Source organism: Pimephales promelas, chromosome 4, assembly GCF_988280905.1.
Source record: "Pimephales promelas chromosome 4, fPimPro1.hap1.1, whole genome shotgun sequence".
Lineage (NCBI taxonomy): Eukaryota > Metazoa > Chordata > Actinopteri > Cypriniformes > Leuciscidae > Pimephales > Pimephales promelas.
In genome coordinates, this window is record NC_142772.1 from 4,699,294 (window position 1) to 4,711,583 (window position 12,290).

Here is a 12,290-nt window from a genome sequence, read left to right on the forward strand (position 1 = left end):
GAGTCTTTGAAGGGTCGAGTCCAAATCGAGACCGAGTCTGTTGGTTTTCAAAAACAGTTGAGTCTGAGTCAAGACCGAGTCTTTGAAGGGTCGAGTCCGAGTCGAGACCGAGTCCGTTGGTTTTCAAATACAGTCGAGTCCGAGTCAAGACCGAGTCTTTGAAGGGACAAGTCGACGAGTCAGAGAGAACAGAAATCAGTCTCAAGACTTGTCTTGAGTCCGAGACCACACTCAAGTACTACATCATTAGTGTTGCTGTGTGGTTGCTAGGTGGATGTTGGGGTATCTTGAATGCTTAAAAAGGTCACCCACCTCATCCTCAATTGATAATCCACAAATTCACACCATTGGCTGAGCCAGAAGTCGACATGTTAGATAACTGAAACAAAAAGGGAGCTGCAAAATCAACATAAAAATCCTTTATGTCAGAAAAGCCTAAATCTATAAGCCAAGGTGTTCATAATTAGAGTTCTCATTTCCTTCCGCTAAGAAGCAAATATTCTTACTGACAGTAATATTAACAAAGCATAATTTAGATGCAATTAACCTTAGACTGACAAGCCATTTATCATTTTCAAACAGGGTCACCAGTTCATATGCTAGTGCTTTTACAGTCTGATCAAACAGCAACTCTTTCAGCATATTCTTACTTCAAACAGCTATATTATGCAAATATAAAAGGCATACTAGCTGTAGGGTGTGTTCTGTATTCTTATAATATTTATTTTGAAAAATGTTTGTTACATAATATTTTGTTGAGGCTTTGAATGTGCACATTTAACTCTTCATAGCTGGTTCAAACCAACATCATAACATTCGCCTTTTGGGCATAATGCCCATATGTTCACAAGGACGAATGTACCACTAAGAAAATGGGTTCAATCCACTTTATGCATAACCAGGGTCAGATGCACGTGCATGTATCACGTCTGGAGAAACAATACAATAAGGAGAATTTATATATATTTTTAATAATCATTATTATTTCACTCTAATTGTAAAACACTGTAAGACAATTACTATCTAAATTAATAAAATGTAAAATTTTAGGCAGGAATAAAACTAATGTATATAGCATATACTAATATAAGTTAAAAAAAAAAGTAGCTATGGGTAATTTATTTTATAGGCTACTGACTTAAAAAAAACAGTATTACAATAAAAGCAGTACTGAGATCAATAATTGCATGCTGGTGGTAAATTGTGGTGCTTGAAGGGATAATATCTCTAGATTGAAGCTCAGATACTATAACAAAGAAAGCGCTCTCTGAGCACTCGCTCCCCTCCGCTGCTCCGCGTCCGTCAGTATGTGATATCTACACTTCGTAAGCACATAACGCATTATTCTGCTTTGTCTGGGGTGATGAAGAGCCGCTGAAACATCCTGCGCTTGACATCGCTGAGAAATGGCAGTCGAATCAAGCTGACACGAATGAGACAATACAGCAAGCTCTCTAACGATGGGACATCCGAGTCACTTCAGCGAGTCGGTTCGTTCAGAAGATTCATTTAAGTGAATCGATTCTTCCGAGTCATCATTTAAAAGTGGCTCTATTGTGAAGTTTCGTAATTTTTTATTGAGAAATATTTTAGTCAAATATGATATTTGATTAGGGTACCTATTAAAATGTAAAGTTTTTAAACTTTTGTTTTAAACTTTCGCATAAATCTGTGTTTAATAAATCTCACTGTTTAACAAATATGGTTTAAATAGATTTGTTGATCCAACTTTTCACCCACAGCAGCCTACAGTACGCCGTTAGCCAACTTCAATACTAGACACTATGCGAAGCAGTTCGAATGAATAAAGGAATCGACTCAAACGAACGATTCGTTTGGGAATCGGACATCGCTACGCTGTGAACCGAGCGTTGAATTATGCATTCGGACTAACAAGGGAAAGTGATGCTCAGAGAGGAGGACAGGACTCGGAGAAGATGCATTAAAGGGCGATGAAGTTATGTGAAGCGGTCTCTCGTAGAAGCGTTATACGCACGTATGATTAATTTAATATAGTGTTTTATTGCTACGCATGTAGCCTACAACACGGGGTGGATTTTATTGCAAAGGAAAAACGATAGCCGATATCGGATGGTCGGTGAAAGGAAGAGAGAGTGAATAAGACAGGGGTAGCATATGTGATTTTAATGATGACTTACAGTCTACAGGGGACCGTCACTTAATTTTGAATTAACCTACAGCTTGAATAGCGTGGAACTTCGCAATTCTGAGGAAATAATAGAAAGAAAAAAAAAGGTTTTATTCTGGCAAGAGAGAGATGCATGGAGAAACAGGCAAAGGAAGGGCTCTCTGATGAAAAGGTAAGTTGACTTAATATGAAATTTGGCTATTTTATTTGCTGAGTGTGAGCAGTTCAAGCATTGCTTTACCATCACACGAAATCGCGGCTGTGTGAATGAATGTGAATCCGCTGGAATAACAACAGACGCGTTTAGCGCAGTCAGAATTAAGCACAACTGTCACAGCATACAAAGCAACTGCTGACACTTTTTGAGGTAATGTGTCCTTTAGCCGAATACAGCTCGACGAGCACAACACAGGAGTCGTTCACACGTGTTATGTGTTTCTGCGCAATCGTTTAATTGTTGTTCCACATGCGTGTTTTCGGCAGAGGCGTCGCGTTGTGAGTGTTGCTGTTTCAAGGCACATGTCTTTCAGTTAAGTCTTTAAGCGTTCTGTTACATTGTTGCATTCTGCAAGGCCATTAAAACTGGTTTGATAAAATAAATAAAATACAAATAAAGTTCAATAAGAATTCATGTGCGTGTGCTCATTACCTAATGATAAACCCTGTTGCGGTTTCTGGCTTTGGCGCGAATCATTGCCATTCAAAATGTGTAAGTGTTGGCTTTTCGACGGGCAGGTTGAAGTACTGTAGGCAGGCGTTTAAATTTTTTTTCACTAGTGCTGTACATTGTGTGTAATGTCTAAACCTTTCGATTTAATTGTTTAAAACACATATAATCTTCAATGTGCTGTACATTTGTGCACACCAAAAAGAACACATGGCAGATGCCATTCAAATATAGGTGTTGTGTTGTTAGAAATCATACCTGTGACAGCCCTAAAAGAAAAAAAGAGAGGGATTGAATTGGCCCATGTTTTTTGCTAATCGGGAACCTCAGCCTGTCAATCATTTCAATTTTCTGACATTGGGTAGGTTGACATCTCTTTAGAGGGCGGGGTTTCAGAGTGTCCTGAGGCTAGCCAATTTTTGGGGTTTTTGGCTAAAATCACTTTCAACATTGATTGATTGATTGACTGATTGATTTCCATTATTGGGCTCACTGAGGAGTTAGTGTGATCACGGCAGCATGTACTGTAGGACTTGGCTGAACCAAAGAGCATATCATTTGGAAGGCATCTTATTACTGTGTAAAACATCTGATAAATTGCTGAAATGGGAATCTGTTGTGCAACATAACAGATTACTTTTACACGGTGTTTGCACGTGTGTCGGCAGTGTGCGTTCACAAGCACCCTATAATGGTAAAAATCCACTAACTCCTTTTTTTATCCCCATAAATCATAAGCGGTGTCTCCGAATAAGCGTTTGCCGTTTCTATGCAATGTGACGTCATGTTTCGTAGGCCCCGCCCATTATTGCTGGGACTCCACCCATAGACCCCGCCCTGAGTGAGCTATAGTCCGCTGTTTATTTATCAGCAGCGTCACTGAACGCGGATTGACAACTGAACTGGAAGACAATACAATGCTGAATAAAATCATAGTTTTTGTTATTTTTGGACCAAAATGTATTTTCGATGCTTCAAACATTGTAATTAACCCACTGATGTCACATGGACTATTTTGATGATGTCTTTATTTCCTTTCTGGACAAGGACAGTATACCGTACATACATTTTCAATGGAGAGACAGAAAGCTCTCATTCTAAATCTAAACTATCTTAAACTGTGTTCTGAAGATGAACAGAGGTCTTATGGGCTTGGGACGACATGAGGTTGAGTCATTAATGACATAATTTTCATTTTTTGGTGAACTAACCCTTTAAGTAAGAAATGTATTCTTATTAAAGCTACTAATGTTATTCAATCAAGAGCTTTAAGTTACTTTCTGTTTTTTCTTTTGTTGTCTGATTCATTTTTACAGCATATTACGCTGCTTTGACTAATTACACAGATCTAATGGACGCATGGGATTTCTTTACTTGATGTTTAGTGTTCACAAAGACATAATCGACTGTTTATGTGAACTTTGTGTTTTCGACATAACATTGTTATGTCACTTAGGTCACACTTTAGGTCCCTTAGTGCCAATTGGGCATTTCTCACCATGTCCATCCCTTTATGGCCACCATGTCCATCCTCTGATGGCTACTTCCAGCAGGATAATGCACCATATCACAAAGCTGGAATCATTTCAAATTGGTTTCTTGAACATGACAATGAGTTGACTGTACTAAAATGGCCCCCACAGTCACCAGATCTCAACCCAATAGAGCATCTTTGGGATGTGGTGGAACGGGAGCTTCGTGCCCTGGATGTGCATCCCACAAATCTTAATCAACTGCAAGATGCTATCCTATCAATATGGGCCAACATTTCTAAAGAATGCTTTCAGCACCTTGTTGAACCAATGCCACGTAGAATTAAGGCAGTTCTGAAGGCGAAAGGGGGTCAAAAACAGTATTAGTATGCTGTTCCTAATAATCCTTTAGGTGAGTGTATATTTACAACATGATGCAATAAATGGTCTGTGGGGTATTTTGAGCTGAAACTTTACAGACACATTCTGGGGACACCTGAGATTTATATTACATCTTGTAAAAAGATGCATAATAGGTCCCCTTTAAAAAGACACTCACATATAGCCTATACTAAATCATAAGAGTAATTTTAATGTTAATTGGAATGTTTTTGATCAGAAAAAGCTATATAAATGACATTTCCCAGATGAAAGAGCACAATTCAATTAGACTGTTTGACGTTTGACGCCTGACCACATAAGACATGCCTTTGTTTCAATAGGAAAACCTAAGCAATATGCTCTTAAGGCACAGCCGGGTTAAAACGGCTTTAATGTCGTGTTGTTGAATGAATAATCCCCTGGCCTTGAGCTTTATAAAATGTGGAGTGGTTGAATAACCGAGGATTCTGCCTGCATGCTTAACACTCTGGCTCTCCCACAGGGCACTAACAAGACAGTTCACAGACAGATAACAGTCATTGCATTTGATAACTTAGGCTACATCTTGAAATCAGCAAGTTAGCATCTAAAGGAACAGTTAACCCAAATGAAAATTTTGTCAGTATTTAATCACCCTCAAGTTATTCCAAAACATGCATGAACATCAGTGTTGGGAGTAACGCATTACAAAAGTAATACATTACAGTAAGATATTACTTTTTGCTGTAACGCAGTAGTGTAAGGCATTACTAATCAATTTTCAGTAATATTTTACTCGTTACATGTTCAGTGAGGCTTGTATTACAGTTGTATTACAGTGTGTTGTCTGCTTTTACTTCTTAAAGGCAACAGACTATGTGAAAGTTTTAAAGCAGTCTTTTAGTGCCAGTTCAGAGCGGTCGTGTCTATAACATTGTCTTTTCCTCATAAATGCGAACACGAAAACTAAAATAAAATGAATATTTTAAGTTCTATGGAGACTGGAGAGCCAACCCTTCCTCATCCGATTTGCGCAGTGTAATTAACAGAATTACAAAAATCGATTTTGCCTCCTATTTTTTTGTCAGGCATGAAAGTGTGTCTTTTCCCTAATATTAAAAATAAAACATAGACTGATATTTGTCTAATGTCTGGAGTCCTTTAAGGAAGTAGCCTATATACGTTTCAATACATGTATTTTCTGAGAATTTTTATTTCAAGTTTTGACTGCAAATGTCATGTCCATAATGCTGGACTTCCCCAATTTTAAGTAATTTATCCTCAACTAGTTTTGTGGTGTAGGTCTACGTATTTTATAATGTTAACTTCAAATAATACTAATAGCCTAATTTAAAGATAAGGCAGCATTGGATCTGGACGGTAAGGAGAATAACGCTGGAGTTGGAAGAGGTGTGTCGCGATTCTGTAGGTTCGTGGATCTGAGTTGTGTGGCGAATCGCGATTTCGGTTTCATATTGCATAATCGTTACAGCCCAAAAGTTAAGTTCTACTTAGTTATTTTGGTGAAAGTAACTCAAAAGTAATACATGAGTAATGTAACGCATTACAATTCTGAGACAGTAATATTGTAAGGTAATGAATTACTTTTAAATAACAGTAACAAGTAATACCTAATGTATTACAGTTTGGAAGTAACTTGCACAACACTGAAGAACATACTGTAAATGAAGGTGTTTTGAAGAATATTAACACTCCTATTTTCAGTATAATAAAAGTGAATGGAAACAGGGGCTTTTCTTTGTCAAAAAGGAGAATAAAAGTTGTTTAAATGACAAGTCTTCTAAAGCCATACAATAGCTTTCTGTGCAAACACAGAACGTTCCCCTAACGTTCCTGAATGGTCCCATGTGGTTATTTTTTTGGGGGAACCAAACAAGAACGTTATAGGAACGTTCCATGTTGGTTATTTTTAGGTTCCATTTTTATAACGTATAGAATGTTCCGGGTATGTTCCCTTAACCTTAAAGGAAAGTTCTAGGAACGTTCTGGGAACCAAAACTAAACGTTCCCAGAATGTTTCCAGAACCTAAATTTGTTTGGGATCGAATTCGTTATTCACCAGGAAATCATATTTTCTGTCGTAGCTATCAAACCTCATTCACACTTTAACATATTCGAATTCGGTGTACAGATAAAATGATAATGCGACGTCATTTTTAAAGATCGGCCCAATAGCTCAAACTGAAATAAAACTTCAGTATGACTTCACTGGGTTGATCAACGGCACATCATCATCATCATCCGTTGCGCCATTGAAAAGAGTCTTGTCATCACAGATGGAATTGACGTCATTCACTACCGTCGCTTTTTAAAAAACGTAAAAACTCGAAACGAAAAAATATTCCCAAAACTCGCATTGATGGGAATATCCAACGCTATCTCACGACCAATTTGTATGTATTTTCCGAGGTGGCTAAAGGCCTTGTACACACGAACATGGGTATTTTTTATAACCGTGACTTTTTTACGCGGTTCGGCCGTGTGTGCACTTTTTGAATTGTGTGAAACATTTTTGAAAACCCCTGCCAGGGTGAGGATTTTCAGAAACGCCAGTTACAGTGTCATCGTGTAGATAGTAAAACCAGGGGTTTTGCCTTGCGACGTCAGAGTGTAAGCCCTCGCTGCGCGTTATCCACCTACCGGAACCTGTAATAACTTTTTATTAGGCTTCTGATTGGCCAACGTGGCTTTACGGTTAGGGTTATATCGCCGCCTGCTGGTGTGGCATGCTCTTGACAGCGCTTGATAGAGTGTTTTTGTGTTTTCATGTGGACGGGAATGGGGATATTTTTTTTATAATGCAGGAGGAAAAACTCCAGTTATAAAAATACCCGTGTCCATGTGGACAATAGCCTGGGAAAACCCAGACAACTTCCGGTAAATTTCGATTTGCTCTGAAAGTTAGTCTGGCAGAGAGCTCATTATTCGCAGCACCAATCAGAAACGTTGGGGTGGGGTTTACACGATGACGACAGCGCTGGAAATGTGAAGCATATTTTGTAGCCTACATTTCAAAGTTGGATGCCGCCGTCGAACACCACTTGTTCGAATCAGCTATCGCGTCTGTTTTAAGCGATTTGAACGTTTCCTTTTTGTTAAAAACCGAGCAAAGAACAACACTCGGAGATGTTTCTCCGCCGGCCGCCGCTCTGCATACGTCATCTCCTTCATCGCTCTGATTGGTTTTAGGTCAATCCGCGACGTCCGTTGGTAACGCCCCTCTGGAAATGATTTGTCCATGACGTTTTGCCAGACCATAACTCAGTTTCAACTGAGAATAGTCTGGTTTTAACCAGGCTATGTGGACAAGGCCTAATTCGTACAAATTGATACAAGTTCGTGGGATTTGTCTAAACCCCATTGACGGGTAGGTTTAGGGGCGAGGTCATTCAAACCAATTCATACGAATTAGCCACCTCATAAAATATGAATACGTACGAATTGCTGTGAGATCGGGTTGGAATCTGTCCGCTTACTTGGCAGGCGCAAATGCATGTATATGATTCATATCAGATTTATTTCCACAGATATATGAAGCATTTGTGGCCCATAGCATAAGATTACTTGTCACCATTTTAACAAATTCGGTATCGCGCAAACTTTCTAACTTTAATCTGCCAGCAAGCGCCTGCTCTCAGACCTTGAAACAATCAAATGCTACTGCTTGCTTCTACTTACCAATGTAGATTGAATGCATGATTGATTGATTTAGCTGCCCTTCAGTTGAAATCTTCTTGAAGACTAGATGCAGAGCTCCAAGGATATCGATCAGCGCTTAGATCATTTTCGTTTCCATTCAAACCAGGGGTCATTAAGTCTTGGTGGATATCGAAGCCCCATCGCCACGCTGCAGAAATAACTCGGATATATTTTAGTCATAAACATTTCATGCTTTTCCAAACATTGAAAAGGCTTCATGTATTGCATTTTAGTCATGGTAACATCCATCATTTTAAAGATGATCCAGCTTTTGGCACTTGGAGCAATTTGTTCAGAATTCAGATTGTTTTTCATTGTGAAGAGCTTCTCTGCTTCCCTCCGTGATTACCTCGAGGGAATGGATCATGTTTTCAGCTCTTCCAGATCCAAGGGACCTACCTAGCTGTAAACAAATTCTCTCTCAGTCTTCCCGACTGTCAGGGTGGATGTGGATGGGTATGTGCATCATTTATGGCCTCTCTAAGGTCTGAGAAGTTCCCTTCACTGCAAATGATTTCAGACATTTGAAGGCCCCGTTGTGAATATATGGTTGGAGAATATGAGCTGGTTAAAAGGTCAATGCTGTATTTTCGTGCATTGGTCCTTTATTATTATTATTTTCTTTGTCTAAAGAAATTTTTAAAATATTCAGTACACAGTGCAGTGCTGTGTAAACTGGATGCACAGTATTTTGGTGACCATACTGGCCAATATCAGCATCTGCCTCATTAGGCAAATACACTAGGGGGAAATTATTAGGCTATATATTTGGTCTTTTCAGTACAAATATTTAAACATTATTGGTCTTTTCAGTAAAAATATTTGAACATCATTGGTCTTTTCAGTACAAATATTTAAATATTATTGAATCAAAAAAAAAAATTCTGAAAAAAGGAGATCAGTGAGTTTATGCTTTAAACAAGAAAAAAATAACTCAATTATTGTTTTAAGCATAAACAGTTTATAATATAATAGTTTGAACCTATTTTATGGACATTAAAGTCACCATGAAATCAAAACTGAGAATTTATGTAATATTGTAGTATTTATTTAAAATTATATATTTAACTGTGCAGATCATTTCTTTAAAGTCATGTGTCCTCATAATCGTTATTCAAAGTAACGTCCCCTCTCTCTTATTGTAGTGACTTCTCTTCTCTGATGACGAGGGCGGGGCAACCTGTCACTCATGAGATTGACCAATAGTAAACCATAATGAATCATCCAATCAATTCCATCCAATTTTCTAAGCCTGAACACTTGATTTGCATGATTTGAGTTATGTGCAAAAATTGAATACTTTTTGTTCCTTACATTTGAACAGGCTTGGGCAAAATTCTGCATTTCAGAATTGGCCTGCATTCAATTCATGAATTGGAATTTGAATTGAATTGACTCCGCCCCACAGGAAGTTGAATTTGAATTGGAATGACAGGAAGTGGAATTAAATTCATGGCAATTCAAAGAAATTCCACTTATTCCATTTTTATTCCATAAATTCCATTTATTTTTTTGGATTACTTTATCAATGTAAACCAATTTGATTAGTAACTAATTGAATTACACATTTTACACCTCAGTAATACAACTAAATACAATTACATTCATTTTGTGATTTAATAATAAAATTTAATTACACTTACCTGAAACTAGTCAATCTTAAACCCTGCATACATTTTGTTCTAAAATATGTACAGTATATATAAAAACAAATGTCCACCTAATTTTTTTTTCCTTTTTCCTAAATATAAAGCAATTTTACTTATTAATGTAATTTTGGGAAATGGTGACATGTTCCATCACGTTCCACAAAATGCTCAATAAGTCACAATAAGTGAAACTTAATTATTTGTTCTGTAACTAAAGCTTTTAACATTCATAGTTGGGGGGAAACATTTGCTGTTAAAGGGATACTCCACCCAAAAATTAAAATCTGTCATCATTTACTCACCCTCAAGTTGTTGCATACCTGTATGAGTTTCTTTCTTCTGCTGAACACAAACGAAGATATTTTGAAATACGATTGGCACCATAGACTTCCATAGTATTTTTTTTCTACTATGGAAGTCAATGGTGCCAAACAACTGTTTGGTTCCAATCGTTCTTCAAAATATCTTCCTTTGTGTTCAGCAGAAGAAAGAAACTCATACAGGTTTGCAACAACTCGAGGGTGAGTAAATGATAACAGATTTTTCATTTTTGGGTGGAGGATCCCTTTAATGTAATCTGTAGAAGTAGTTCAAACTAATAGAATTTATAGAATGTGTAATGCAATATCTGGCATATACTGTAAAGCTTCATTTTTAAATGTCACTTAAAATGTGTATATGAATGTATATGAATTCTGCTTCCTTTAATTCAAATTCGAATTGTAATTCTAGATCCTGTTTTTCCAACGCTATCTCACGATCAATTCGTACGATTGATTAAAAAGTGGCTAATTCACGACCACACTCGTACAAATTCGTACAATTTGTCTAAACCCACGTGTAGGGGTGGGGTCAGGGGTAGGCCATTCGTACGAATTCATACGAATTTGCCAACTCATAAAATATGTACAGTACGATTTAGCAAAAGTCGGAGTGGGGTCGTACGAATTGCTACGAATTAGCCACCTCGTAAAATTCGTACGAATTGCCGTGAGATCGGGTTGGTTTTTCACATCAAGTTTCAAGTTCAAGTGGTATTCAAGAATTGAATTGGAATTCAGGAGTCATTCTCAATTCAATTCTGAATTGTGCACAAGCCTAGTAAACAATACAAATAATCAGCAATCAACTCAAATTCTGGTCTGTTTTGTTAATTAAAGAAGGAAACACCTTTAACACAAATAGACAGGAAATCCATATTTAGGACAAAGGACAAACAAGGACAAAGATGCAATCATTTGTGAATAGGCACCTCTTGTTATATTTGGCTGTAGATTCACTTCTCATGGTGAATATCTCTCCATCTCTCCATCTGTGATTGTTTTCCTCTTGTTGTGATGTTTCTTTGATCTCTCCGTTGTTCTCGCCTTGCTCGCGCAGACGCCCCCCCCCCCTCCTCTCTGTCTGTTGTAAATAGCCATGTTGCTTGTGTCATCAGAGAAAAGGATTGAAAAGGGAAAAGGACAGAGTAGAAACCAAGAAACCATAACATGGTGAGGTTGGGTTACAGATGAGAGATATGGGTGTGTGTCTTTCTCGTTCACAGGGTGACAGCTGACTAGCAGTGGGGTACAGTGGCATTGCCAAAGGAAGTCAGTCTTACAGTTTCAGTCTCACAGCAGAGATTTACATCCAGAATTCTGCATGTGTACAACACATGCGTATGACCATAATACATTCACAACCAGCAATATGAATGCTAGATTGTTTTAACCCAGATTTGGGTTAACATGGACAAACCCAACCTTAAAAATGTCATTTCAAAATTGAAACCAACAGTTGGGGTTGTTCACAATTTGAGCAAAACATTGTTTGAGACAAACCCATTGTTTGAGGTTTTTTTGTAAAATTATTATCACATTTTTAAACCCAACTGTTGGGTTGTCCATATTTGACCCAAATACTCTAAACATTTTTTAAGTGTACTTTTCTTAATATATATATATATATATATATATATATATATATATATAAAACATTTGGGTGTCAGATGTGCACTGTAAAAGGATTTTTGAAATATATATATATATATATATATATATAAACACTTGAAAAATGCTGGGTTGTTTTAACCCAAGTTTGGGTCAAATATGGACAAACCCAAACGTTGGGTTAAAAATGTAATTAAAAATGTAACCCAATGGCTGGGTTTGCCCATATTTGAAAATATTTTGATATATTTTTACAGTGTATATTGGAGTATGTTTTAAAAGAAGAAAAAAAAAACTAATTCAGTCTTTCTATTTTAACATTTCACATTTAATGTGTTACTT

At 37.3% G+C, this 12,290-nt stretch overlaps 1 protein-coding gene across 1 annotated transcript in view; it reads left to right on the forward strand.

Annotated features, from left to right (window-relative positions):
- The first annotated feature begins 1,768 nt into the window (after positions 1-1,768).
- Positions 1,769-12,290, forward strand: part of flrt1a (fibronectin leucine rich transmembrane protein 1a) — a 69,116-nt gene continuing 58,594 nt past the window's right edge. Inside the window, exon 1 of the mRNA XM_089129866.1 lies at positions 1,769-2,321. The gene's annotated coding sequence lies outside the window, so the exon portion shown is untranslated. The remainder of the gene's footprint in view (positions 2,322-12,290) is intronic.